The 11,287-nt window shown below is 36.0% G+C and overlaps 1 long non-coding RNA gene across 1 annotated transcript; it reads right to left on the bottom strand.

Moving 5' to 3' along the window:
* Positions 1-9,551: 9,551 nt before the first annotated feature.
* Positions 9,552-11,003, bottom strand: LOC126928340 (uncharacterized). The gene is made up of 2 exons (XR_007716553.1): positions 10,058-11,003; positions 9,552-9,948 (listed from the first exon to the last, which is right to left on the bottom strand). It is a non-coding gene; the product is annotated as an uncharacterized LOC126928340 (long non-coding RNA).
* Between the last annotated feature and the right edge of the window lie 284 nt (positions 11,004-11,287).

Raw genomic sequence — 11,287 nt, forward strand, 5'->3', positions numbered from 1 at the left:
TTTTAGATCGAAACTTCCAAATATCGTTGATTAAAAATTTTTTAATTTTTAAAATGAAAGGCACTAGTTATAGGACAAAAAGTTGTTTCAATTATTTGAACATTCTGCTTCATTCCTACAATAACATATTTTATTTTAAATGAAAACAAGAAACAATACTATTGTGTATAAGTTTAACGGAGTGACACAGGTGATTTGTAGCTAACACTGTAGCTAACATAGTTTCTGCAATATACCCTTTAATCGAATAGAAACAAGGGGATTTTAGAAATTTCTATTAACCGACAGTATTGTCAACAAGTTTTAACAATGACTGAAGGTTGCAAAATTAAATATAAAATGATTTATTAATAGCATATGCAGTGTTAAATTTGTAAATAAGCAGTTTATCTTTTAAGAATAACAAAGACACCAGAAAATAAAAATAAAGAATATTCTAATTATATTGCAAACTAACGAATAATGTAAAGAATTTATTTTTGTTATCTATATCACAGATTTTAGGTAAAATATTAATTTACTTATTATTAGGAGATTGAATTTGAAATATAATTATAATTTATAAGGGACACCTTTAAACTAGCAGATATTTGGTAGCAGTTCTCTAGCCTTTGTACAATATAACACAGTTCAGTTTAATTGAGTTTAATACCTTTGACCAGCCAGTTTCCAATTTCATTTATGGCATAATCTCCTGACAATTTCATACCCTTCGAAAGAAACACGATTTTCTATTATTGTTTTACAATCGCGGAATATGATCAGTGTTTCAATTAAGCTCCACTGTTTTAATTTCCCGTCTACGCACGATGTGGGTACACCGTTTTTTTGTTGTTTTTAGATACAAGTGACGAGAAATTATGAAATGATATTTTAAATTTAAACTGATTTCATTCATTGATTTATTGTAGCGACAATGGTAACTTGTTTAAATAAAGATTTTATAAATAAAATATTTAAGGTCTAAAATAATAAATTAACACATGTGAAAACATTAAAGCTGTTACCCTTATTCATGGTCTTGTTGGAACGTGTTTAACGAGCTTAACGTAGGCGTGAAAACGAAAACGTTGAGACTCTTGTGGCGTAAAAAGACTGAATTCCTCATAAAAATACAAGAAACGAATACAAGAAACGTGCACATAGTTTATTCTCGACCTTGGATACATAGAACCAAAAAAAAAAAAAAGAAAAAAAAAATGGGTTTTCTGAAACTTTCGTTTCTCGTGATGAGTACTTTATGATGCAATAAAAAATTTTGTCTGAAAATTATACTCAAGATCAATTGCATGATCCATTTTCTCTAACAGATCTCCATCTTCCACAGCTATAACAAATAATTTTTTCACACTCTATACATTTAACATCGATTATAATTCTGATAATTGAAACACCGAACATCAATGTGTTTATTCACTACGCTAACACAGATAACAATTAACAACTTTGACAACTTCCTGGACACCCTGGGCAATAGATTCATAGCTGGATTCCTCGGCTGATCTCTCCTCTGATCATTCCCCCGTGATAGTAACATAAATGTCCCCTCCTATTGAACCCTTCACTTGTGCAGAGATCATAGAAGCAATCAGTCGCCTAAACCCCAAGAAAGCAGCAGGTCACCACCTAATAGGAAATAAAGCAATCAAGTAACTTCCGATAAAAGGGATTGCACTGGAAAAAAACAAGAGATTAAGAAAAAATTCTGAAAGAGACACAAATCAGTAGTATTATTTTATATTACGTTGCGAATTACTTTTCAAAGTAATTCGCAAGTAAGTAATTTCAAAGTATTTCAAAATATAGAATAAAAAAAATTAAAATATTACAATTACCATCAATAAGCTCAGCGTCCACATATGACTATGTGACACATAGTGATTGACGCTTCCAGATATGGGACTATGGTTCTGAAGTGAACCATTTCTGGGTGAGTCATCGACGGTAGTGACATTAAATTCGATCGGATCTTCTGTGGGGTTTAGGCATTCGATGTTGCAACATCTGCGTTCATACCGGAACTTCTTGCACTTCTGTAATAAAAAGAAATCGATTAATTGTACGGATCAATCGTCACTAGACTATTTGAAAATTCAGGTTATTCAAAGAATGAAAGAAGAAGGAATTGCTCCAATTCCACCATTGCTTTAGCAAAACTAGTATTTGAGAACCATTAGTCAAATATATTATAACACTAATACTAATACTAACGGTTTCACCGTCGAAAAGTGGATCTTTCTAGCATGTCTACGCAAATGAAGGTTGGAGGGGGGAGGGGGAGGGGGGAACTGTACATGCGCCAAACACCTTTACGTTCGTAATTTTTCACACAAATTTACAACTGTAGGGAAAAAATTATCTCTGATGTTTCAGATGTTAGAAATTGACAATATCGCATAACGGAATGCTGTGTTCTAGATATTCTATTTTTGTTACGAAAGTGGTACAAACGAAGTCCACTTAAGAATAGTACAACAAAATCGGTTGACGTTAGGTTATCATGCAGATATCGCGGCTTTTGCTTTGGAAAGCACGCAACTGCCAGTCTCGTCGTCCCTTGTAAACGAGAGAAAGATATTGTAATTGGTCGGGATTAACATAAAACTCGTCGCATGCGATCAGATGGCCTGAATGTTTAAAAAACGAGAGTAGAGTGCGTGCTACGTGGTTCTAACAGTTTAGGCGGAAACTAATTATTGTAACCGGAGCCGAGATATGTAGCGATATTACTTTCCTCGACAAAGCGTATAAGGTGAGGAAAGAATCGCGATAAGGTAGAACAAGAGACAGGAATTCTTTACGTAAAGCAGATCTGTCAACTAGATAGAGATCCTACAGCTATAACTACAGTGAATCCGTACTCTGGCGAATTGTCGTTTCACAAATAAAGCTTCTGAAAAACGGAATTCATAGAATATAACTGCTGTTGTAAGAATCTATATATCTGATTTTGCTGCCGTATTTGTCAGAACGTTTGTTTATCAAAAAAACGCATCCTCTGTAATCTTCTGTAGTTTAACAAGGCACAGTTAATAAAAGAGATAGAGCGTTAAACGGTGACGATTTAATCACAGTTAAATAGATATTGGTCTCTTTAGTTAAAATGCCCTATGATTTATTTGCATCATTTTTTTTCCATGCAATTTAAAATATTTAAATAAACAATATTTACCAAATATTCAAATATTTAAAGAAACAGTAGTCCATACAATATAATTTTATTTGATGGTTATTTGATATTTAATATTTTGGTTTACATACAAAATTGAAATTATACTTTGCTTGAGGACAAAAATTCTAATTGCATTCCTAACATATACCAATAATTATTGATCGAAATAGAAAGAACTGCAGGACTAGGAAGATTACTTAGCATCTTATATAGCCTGGCAAGGCTCGAACGTTTTATCTTCCTGTAGATTTTCTTTGCTTTTAGACTTTCCTTCCATTTCTCTGAATTGGTATCTTCTGTACACTATTTATAAAAGAAGAATAAATTACATGTTACATCCAAGTTACCAATCCAAATAATTTTAAGTAAGAAAAGAGATCTAATGCAGCAGTTTCCACTTAAATATAGATCCGACGATTATTTACGAACAAATAGTATAAATCTTTTAGCAATATGAAATTCGCAATATTTATTCAAATATTTATATTTATAGTACGCCATTAGCAAAGAAGACATGTTTGCGTGCGTTATCGATTTTACGCTTTTGCCACGCAAACATGGAAATTGCGATTCGAAATTGAATTTGCACTGGAAACGGTTGACGTTACGACATCAATAACATATTTCAAAAACACTGACGATATCATACGGAATCAGAGAGATTCTATGAGAAGTTAAACGCATAATCATCCTATTGTAAATAACAGGAACAGAAAGTACACAAGGAATAATACAGAATCATCCTATCATCCTATCCTATTATACAGGATTGCTTTGATTCGAGCTCAAACATAGGGAAATCTGAAAGAATTTTTCGCAGAATTTCCTTCCCCTTTGAATTAGCTTTTATACAGAACGACTTTAACCTTTTCAAGGAAATACCTATAGAGTGTGACGATCTATGATTTTAAATAGAGAGGTATATCTGAAAAGAGGTGGATGTAAAACGTAGCATATAAAACGTAGATCAAATCTTTATTCAAGGATTTTTTCTCTTCGCAGAGAATCAGGTTTTCAAGAACGATCGAATATGTATGCACTTGATTTACACGTGAAGTTGTCATTAAAAATATTGTTGCGTTTAAAAAGATAAATATTCATTTAAATTTAATGAAATTGTTAGTCCAATTGTTTTAAGCTTAAAGATATGTAGGTGTCACATTTATATATTGAAAACCTGGGAGCGGCATTAATTAACAAACCTAGTCACGCGCACACGTACTTTAAAACCATGCTTGAAAATCGATATTCCCTGAAACAATGCATCGTTCTGCGCTTCCAATTTATTTTCGCACGAAGAATCAGTCCATTCATCGTTGCCGTCACCATCGCTACTGTAATCTATATTACTCGAATAAATTCTATATCTTGATTGGAAAATCGCATATTTTAACGAACTTTCTGTGTTTTTTTTTTTTTTTTCTATGATTTTAATTGGCAATTTCCGAAATTGAACTATAGCTTGAGAATAAACCGATAATATTTGAGGGTATATATACATACATCATGTTTTTGATGGGTTTTGTAGTAAAATAATTGTAGAAAAAGCAAACTTTTTAAGAAAAAATTACCATATTCGAGTAATAAATTATAGAAAATTACCAATGTAATTCAGCTAATTAGTGCCCCAGTTAATTTCGATGTTCACTACCACGCCACTTAAGAAGTGGTTTCGTGTCCGAGCGGATTTCCCCCACGTAAAGAAAAAAAGAAAAAGAAAAAGGAAAAAAAAAGAAAAAGAGAAAGGAAGAAAAAGAAAAAGAAAAAGGAAAAAAAAGAAAAAGAGAAAGAAAAAGAAAACGAAAAAGAAAAAAAAAGTTAATTTGGATGTTATAAAATGTTATATAACCAAGAACTTATCTTCTACTTGGTAGTCGCATAAGAGAAGACCGAGCCATTGAATCGCTCAAATAGATTAGCTGATTCGCTTAACGTAATTTTACTTCCGATGACGTAAACAAGAGCAGAAAGTACACAAGTAATAATACAGAAATGTCAAATGTACAGAAGAATAAATTTCGTTAAATCATTAGCACGTAACATTTCCTTATAATTCCATTTGTGTATAGCAAAATAGCTTGTGTGCTTTCATGAATTATAATTGATATTTAGAAGCTTTCATGTAGGTAGATATATAACTCGTGTTAATTAGTAATTTAACAATACATCATGACAACATATCATTTTCGTTTCTTCGTTTATCTCGTTATGCGCGTAAACGAATGTGTAAATAAAGACATATAATCAACGATAACATGTAGTGGCAAACATGATAATTATCGACAAAGGAGAATATTGGTGAAATGATTGTGGGTGATTTCACTCGGTGTATCGGTACATAAACTTTGATAGACATTGCCGGTGGATTCGCTGTCGGTGAAATCGTGTCGATGAAATAATTGTCAGTGATTTAAAGATAACCCAATTTATTGATCTCCCCTTCATAGAGTTGTACGTCTCTCTATAAAACATATTCTACCTGGAAGGGCTGAAACATTTAGCTTAGTCACACTAAACTGGACTGGACTGCAAGTAAGAAGATTGAAATGCAAAATTCACGTGTGAGCGCAACGATTTAGATGGAAAGTTCGATAAGGCGATTATGTATATTAACCCGAAAGAAAGCTCATGGCTTTGCAACGCGTTACACGCAACACGGAATTTCCCTCGCTGAAATAATCCTATTACAACGATACGATTTTCCTTAACAGATCTCGCAATGTAATTCTCCCTCTACAACTTTTTATTAGGTTTGAAACACGAGAGTTTCGAAGCTCTGCAAAGTCTCGCGAATCTAGAAGTCGAGTTTCAACGTATTTTCGCTTCTTATTTTATAGCTGTTAATAGTTATTATCTCACTCTGCACGTACATCAAACGAGTACTTATGTAAATCCAAAGGAAACGGAAACAACCGAGAATAATTGAGGATAATTCGAATACGTACCGATTAGTAAAGTGTTTGGCAAAGAAAAAAAAAGGAAAATTGTATCGGAGAAATAGGGGAAAAACGGTGGCGTACATCAAGCAATCTTTATGGCTGTAATACATTTATTATTCATTTATGTTCATTTTCTATCGCGTAACAGACGTTGAAATAACGAGCATATAAATCTTGTATCGCTCGACCTGACTTTTCCCGATGGAAAAATATTCACCAGCCTGGGATCGTGCATCGCTAATTACTCCGTTCTACTTTTCGAACGCGTTTCCATCCATACAGGAAAGCAAGAAGGCAAACCCTATCGCACAGTCATGAAGAGATGCAAAAGCAAGAAACCAACCAACGACATGCCGATCGACATGGTGGAAGCAGTCCTACAGAGGCTATTCACCATGGGACACGGACCCTCCCATTACGAGGGCCGCGAAGAGGCAGAGACCGAAGAAGAAGGAGACATCAGCTTCAGCGTCGTCATCGGCGAAGGCGATGTCGTCGATGCCGCCGGAAGAATGAACACCAAGAAGGCTGCAGGAGTCGATGGAAGACTCCTGGACTGCTGGAAGCAGGAGCTGGAAGCAAGCTGGAACCAGACTGCTGGAAGACGGCCAGAGTAATACTGCTAAGGAAGCCGGGAAAGGATCCCAGTCTCCCTAACGCGTACCGGCCGATAAGCATACTCCCAGCCATGAGCAAGATCTGGGAAAAATGCTTTAAGAAGATCATCGAGAGATGCATCGGAACGGACCCGTTCCATCGGAGGCAGTATGGGTTCAGAAAGAAGAATTAGCTTAGCGAATACCGATAAGAACAGGAAGAAGCTGAAACGGGCACAACGAACGGCCCTGTGCATAACAACGACGGCATATCGTACCGTCTCCCACGCGGCACTTTGCGTGTTGACCGGAAATCTCCCGATCTACATAAAGATAAAGATGCTCGGAGAGACTTACGAGTGGAACAAGATCCATAAGACCAAGATCGGCGCGGATGACGGCAACGAGCTGAAGGGGGAACTGGAGGCGCAAGGAAATTAATACCGAGTGCGCTGCTATTTACCAAAAAGAAGATGGACATCGATCATCACAGCATGCAGCTGTTAACCGGGCATGGGAGTGTGGCGGCACTCGACACTAACTAGTGTCGGACGACGGCAGCGACATCTACAGCCCCCAGTGACAATTACAGCGGACCAGGCCCAACTACCACAGCTATCACGCACGTCCAATAAATATATAACGCACACACGGCCACCTCTACAGGAGTTTCGGTGTCTATAGAAAGAGGATTGGCAAGAGCAGCGACAGCAACTGTCTCGACTGTGGAGACCCTAACGACGATGCAGAGCACGCCCTCTTCACGTGCCCGAGGTGAACGGACAGAAGGATTGAGCTGGAGAACGCTCTTGGCGAGAAGATAGACGTGGACAATCTGATCGCCACGGTGACCGCCAAGAACGAGAGCTGGGATAAATTCAGGCAATTTCGCAAGACCGTCATGTCTCACAGGAGGGTGACAGCGAAGGCCTTGAAGGAGGCAAGGAGGAGAACGAGAGCAACAACAACTACGCGGAGCAGTGAAGGCAGAGATACAAGACAACAAAGAACCACAGAAGGAGATCAGCCCAGTATTCTGAACTAGCTGAGAAGATGACGAGAGCAATACTGAATATACAGAATAGCTGCCCGACGAAGAAGATACAACGGGGCATGAAAGGACAACCCTGATGACTGCCGACAGGTTTTACCGGGGTTGTCTGTCCTCAAAGCAAAGGAAAAAGGAGGAGGGGTTTTTAGTGGGTATGGCAACAACATCCGCCCGAGTCCCACATAACCCAGTGATGCGGATCACTGGGTATGCGTAACAGCATTTTCCCCTCCTCACGCAAAAAAAAAAAAAAGAAAAAAAACTATACACTCTATCAATTTTAAGTTGATAATTTCGTTATTATATAATTTTTCTTAGTCTAAACTGAATCCAGGAAGAAGAACTTTCATCCAATTACATACTTCATTAATTCATGAATTGTATTCGTTACCGTACGTACAAAAAGAAAGTTGACTGATATAAAAATTCAAAGGATAGAACTTCTAAGCTCGCGATTGGAAACAGATTCAGTTCAATGGTTTAATTTGCCATTTAATTGAATTCTCTGGCAATTTCAGCGAACTGTGGGCTTTAAAAGTGTCCCGCATTCAAACGCAAGACTTCTCCTCCACCTTTCTCTTTCTTTCAATTCCAACCTCAAGTAATTGACCTATTAATTCGACGATATATTTACATGCTCGCAAGGGATTCAAACAACTTCGTTGCGTTAAATTCGCAATTATAACCAACAGGAATGTCTCAATCAATGTGCAGCTCGAAACAAATAATAGATAATTAACTTTTCAATATAACGATTGATATGTTTGATGAAGAAAAATGTATGAATTTTTAAAAACGTCTCCTAGTACATTTAGCATTTTTATAGTAAAAACTTAGAACACACACGCACACATATACTATTCCATGAAATGATTTACACAGCTATGAGTCTAATCCTATCATATTATAAAGGGATGAACGAACTTTTCCTAATAAATATAACTTTATACAAAATCTTGTTTAAAAAAATTAGTTTTTTATTCTCACTAAATTAATTTAATATCAGAATATATAATTTTAGTCGTTATCAAAATTTTATGTCAAATGCGTTCATAGATATATATATAAATAAATGTCTAATCCTATGTATTTATTTCAACTGAAATCTTAACTTAAATATTTATTAACAATATTCTGACGAATATGCAATGAAAGATAAAAACAAGTTTATTTTTCCTATAGAATGTCTCATGCTTCTTACTCATTTTATGTTTCTCGTTGTCAGTGCGTAACTACTTATCAGCCGCATGAATGCTAAGTTTTACTACTGAGAAACGAAGAGACATATAGATGCAAATATACGCTATCTCGCGTGAAAAAACATCAGATACATTAACCAGAAGGAATATCCGATACATATAAAATTCATAGCGTAGTTATTTATACATACGGAATATTTCTTTCTGTATGAAATATTCTTTCTTCTGAATTCTTATTATAAATGTATGTCCATTTCCTACCTTAAAATGTCTCTCCTTTGAAAAACTCCATTTAAATATAACGATCAACAAAATATTACCAATAAAAATATTGAAACGAGATGCTGAAAGAACCTTTTAATGAAGTACAAATGATTATTTCAACTTTAATTCTGTTAAATTTGAATTGAATCATTTATAAACCGAACAGGTGTATAAAATTTTATTGCGTAAAAATCGTGAAGCTGAAAATTAGGAACGAATAACGAATGAGTAACCTAGTTTCATTAAAAGGTACGTGTACGCCGATCCGTGTAACAACTTCGACACTCCAATTATTATAAAGCATGTATCCTTCAGAGATTTTTTGCGCGAACGCAAGATACCTTTTACACGTGCAACTGAATAAGTGGAACGTGATTTTCGATATTTCTTCTTGTAGAACTTGTAACAACGTAACTGTTTCACGAATATTTTCCCTGACACTTTTACAACGATGCGTAGAAATCTCCTTTTATAATTAATAATTTCAGCATTTCTCTGAACAGTTTCGTTGCGATTAAAAAATATACAAAGCTTACGACGTGCTTGTTTAAAAATATTTATATGGAACAAGATTTCGAATTTGTCGCATCAATCGCGATCTCAGCAGGTGTAAATTAATTCGTTCTAATGAACGAATAAATTAAACGACTCGTGACAAAAATTATCCCTGTCCATGTTTGTCTTTCTAAAACTAATTCAAGGCGAGTTAAATGAATCGCTGTGTACCCTATTCGCGCAGCATGTGTTTTAACGACCAGCATGCAAGCGTTAACGGTGTACTTTAGTTTCTCATGGTTGTGTTAAGCTGGTTGCTCTTAGAATGAGCATATACTTACCGCAGGAATTGAACAGCGGAGACGCCCGCAAGATGTTGACTTCGAATTGTAACATATGCAGTGTATGCAAATCCAAGGTCCCGGCACATACATCTGTCCATGTAAGACAGATCGTCCTTCGAAATCAGTACAGTTTCCTCCTAAATGCACTGAAAACGATTACCAGCGTCAATATCTTTGTCACTCGACAATCGTACGCGCAGTTACGCTAACCGTTTTAACGCCACGCAGCGTGATCACTCTATTCGCGTACCGTGGTAAATTGTGCCACGATGTATGGTCACGATCATTAATTCGCAACGCGCTCAAGCGTGCTCGTCGCGAGTCATATCAGAGTTTCCTCTCGTAATTACTCGTTTTTCAAATAATCATAAACCAAATAAAAAAAAAAACCAATATAAAAAATTACCTCTTGAATCGGAAAACCAAATCCTGCATTATAGAATGTTATCACACAAACGAAACGCAGAGCATAAATATTTCGCAAACTTTTGAGTGTTTGTTGTAACGCTTCCAGTATAACCGATGAAATGAAGCGCGAGCACGTCGAACGGTATATTTCGATGAAAAAAACAGGATGAAAAAGGGCAGCGCGATCGCGTCGATCGGTACTACTCGCAAATAAATAAACGAAGCGCTATCGCGCTGCACAGCACAAACCGATACGGAGTCTTGAAACATCCGACACTAAAACGGTTAATAACATTACGAAAACGACCGTACCAGGAAATTTTTGTTCAACGGATCCGCATTGCGGCTATCACGATGCTCCTTCGTTGCATCGATGCTTCATCGATGAGATTAAAGCACCGTTGAAATAGGTTATTCGATTTCTTACATGGGCAAAAAGTTTTTATATCGTGTTTGCTGTTTTACTTCGCAAGTGTGCTTTACAGTATACGTTAGAACTCCAAGTCGAGCTATCCGAGTTAAAGTCTCTTGAAACTTAAAACGGCACTTAAAGGATATAGGTATAATAGAAGGTTCGTTTAAAATTCAAAAGTGTATATACGTACATATACATTTGAATAAAAATAGCGGATAATCTCAAGTAAAAAAGTAGGTTCGTGTTAGTAAAATGGTTTCAAAATACTTGTCAAAAGTCAAACGACTTGACTAATTAAGAATGGATGTAAGAGATTGAAAGCAAAGGGCATCTAAGAGTATCAATTAAGTAACAAACTCACGGTGACAAAGAGGTTTTCACTCGCTCGAATTCAAATAAATCGG

Source organism: Bombus affinis, unplaced genomic scaffold (assembly GCF_024516045.1).
Source record: "Bombus affinis isolate iyBomAffi1 unplaced genomic scaffold, iyBomAffi1.2 ctg00000856.1, whole genome shotgun sequence".
Classification (NCBI taxonomy): Eukaryota; Metazoa; Arthropoda; class Insecta; order Hymenoptera; family Apidae; genus Bombus; species Bombus affinis.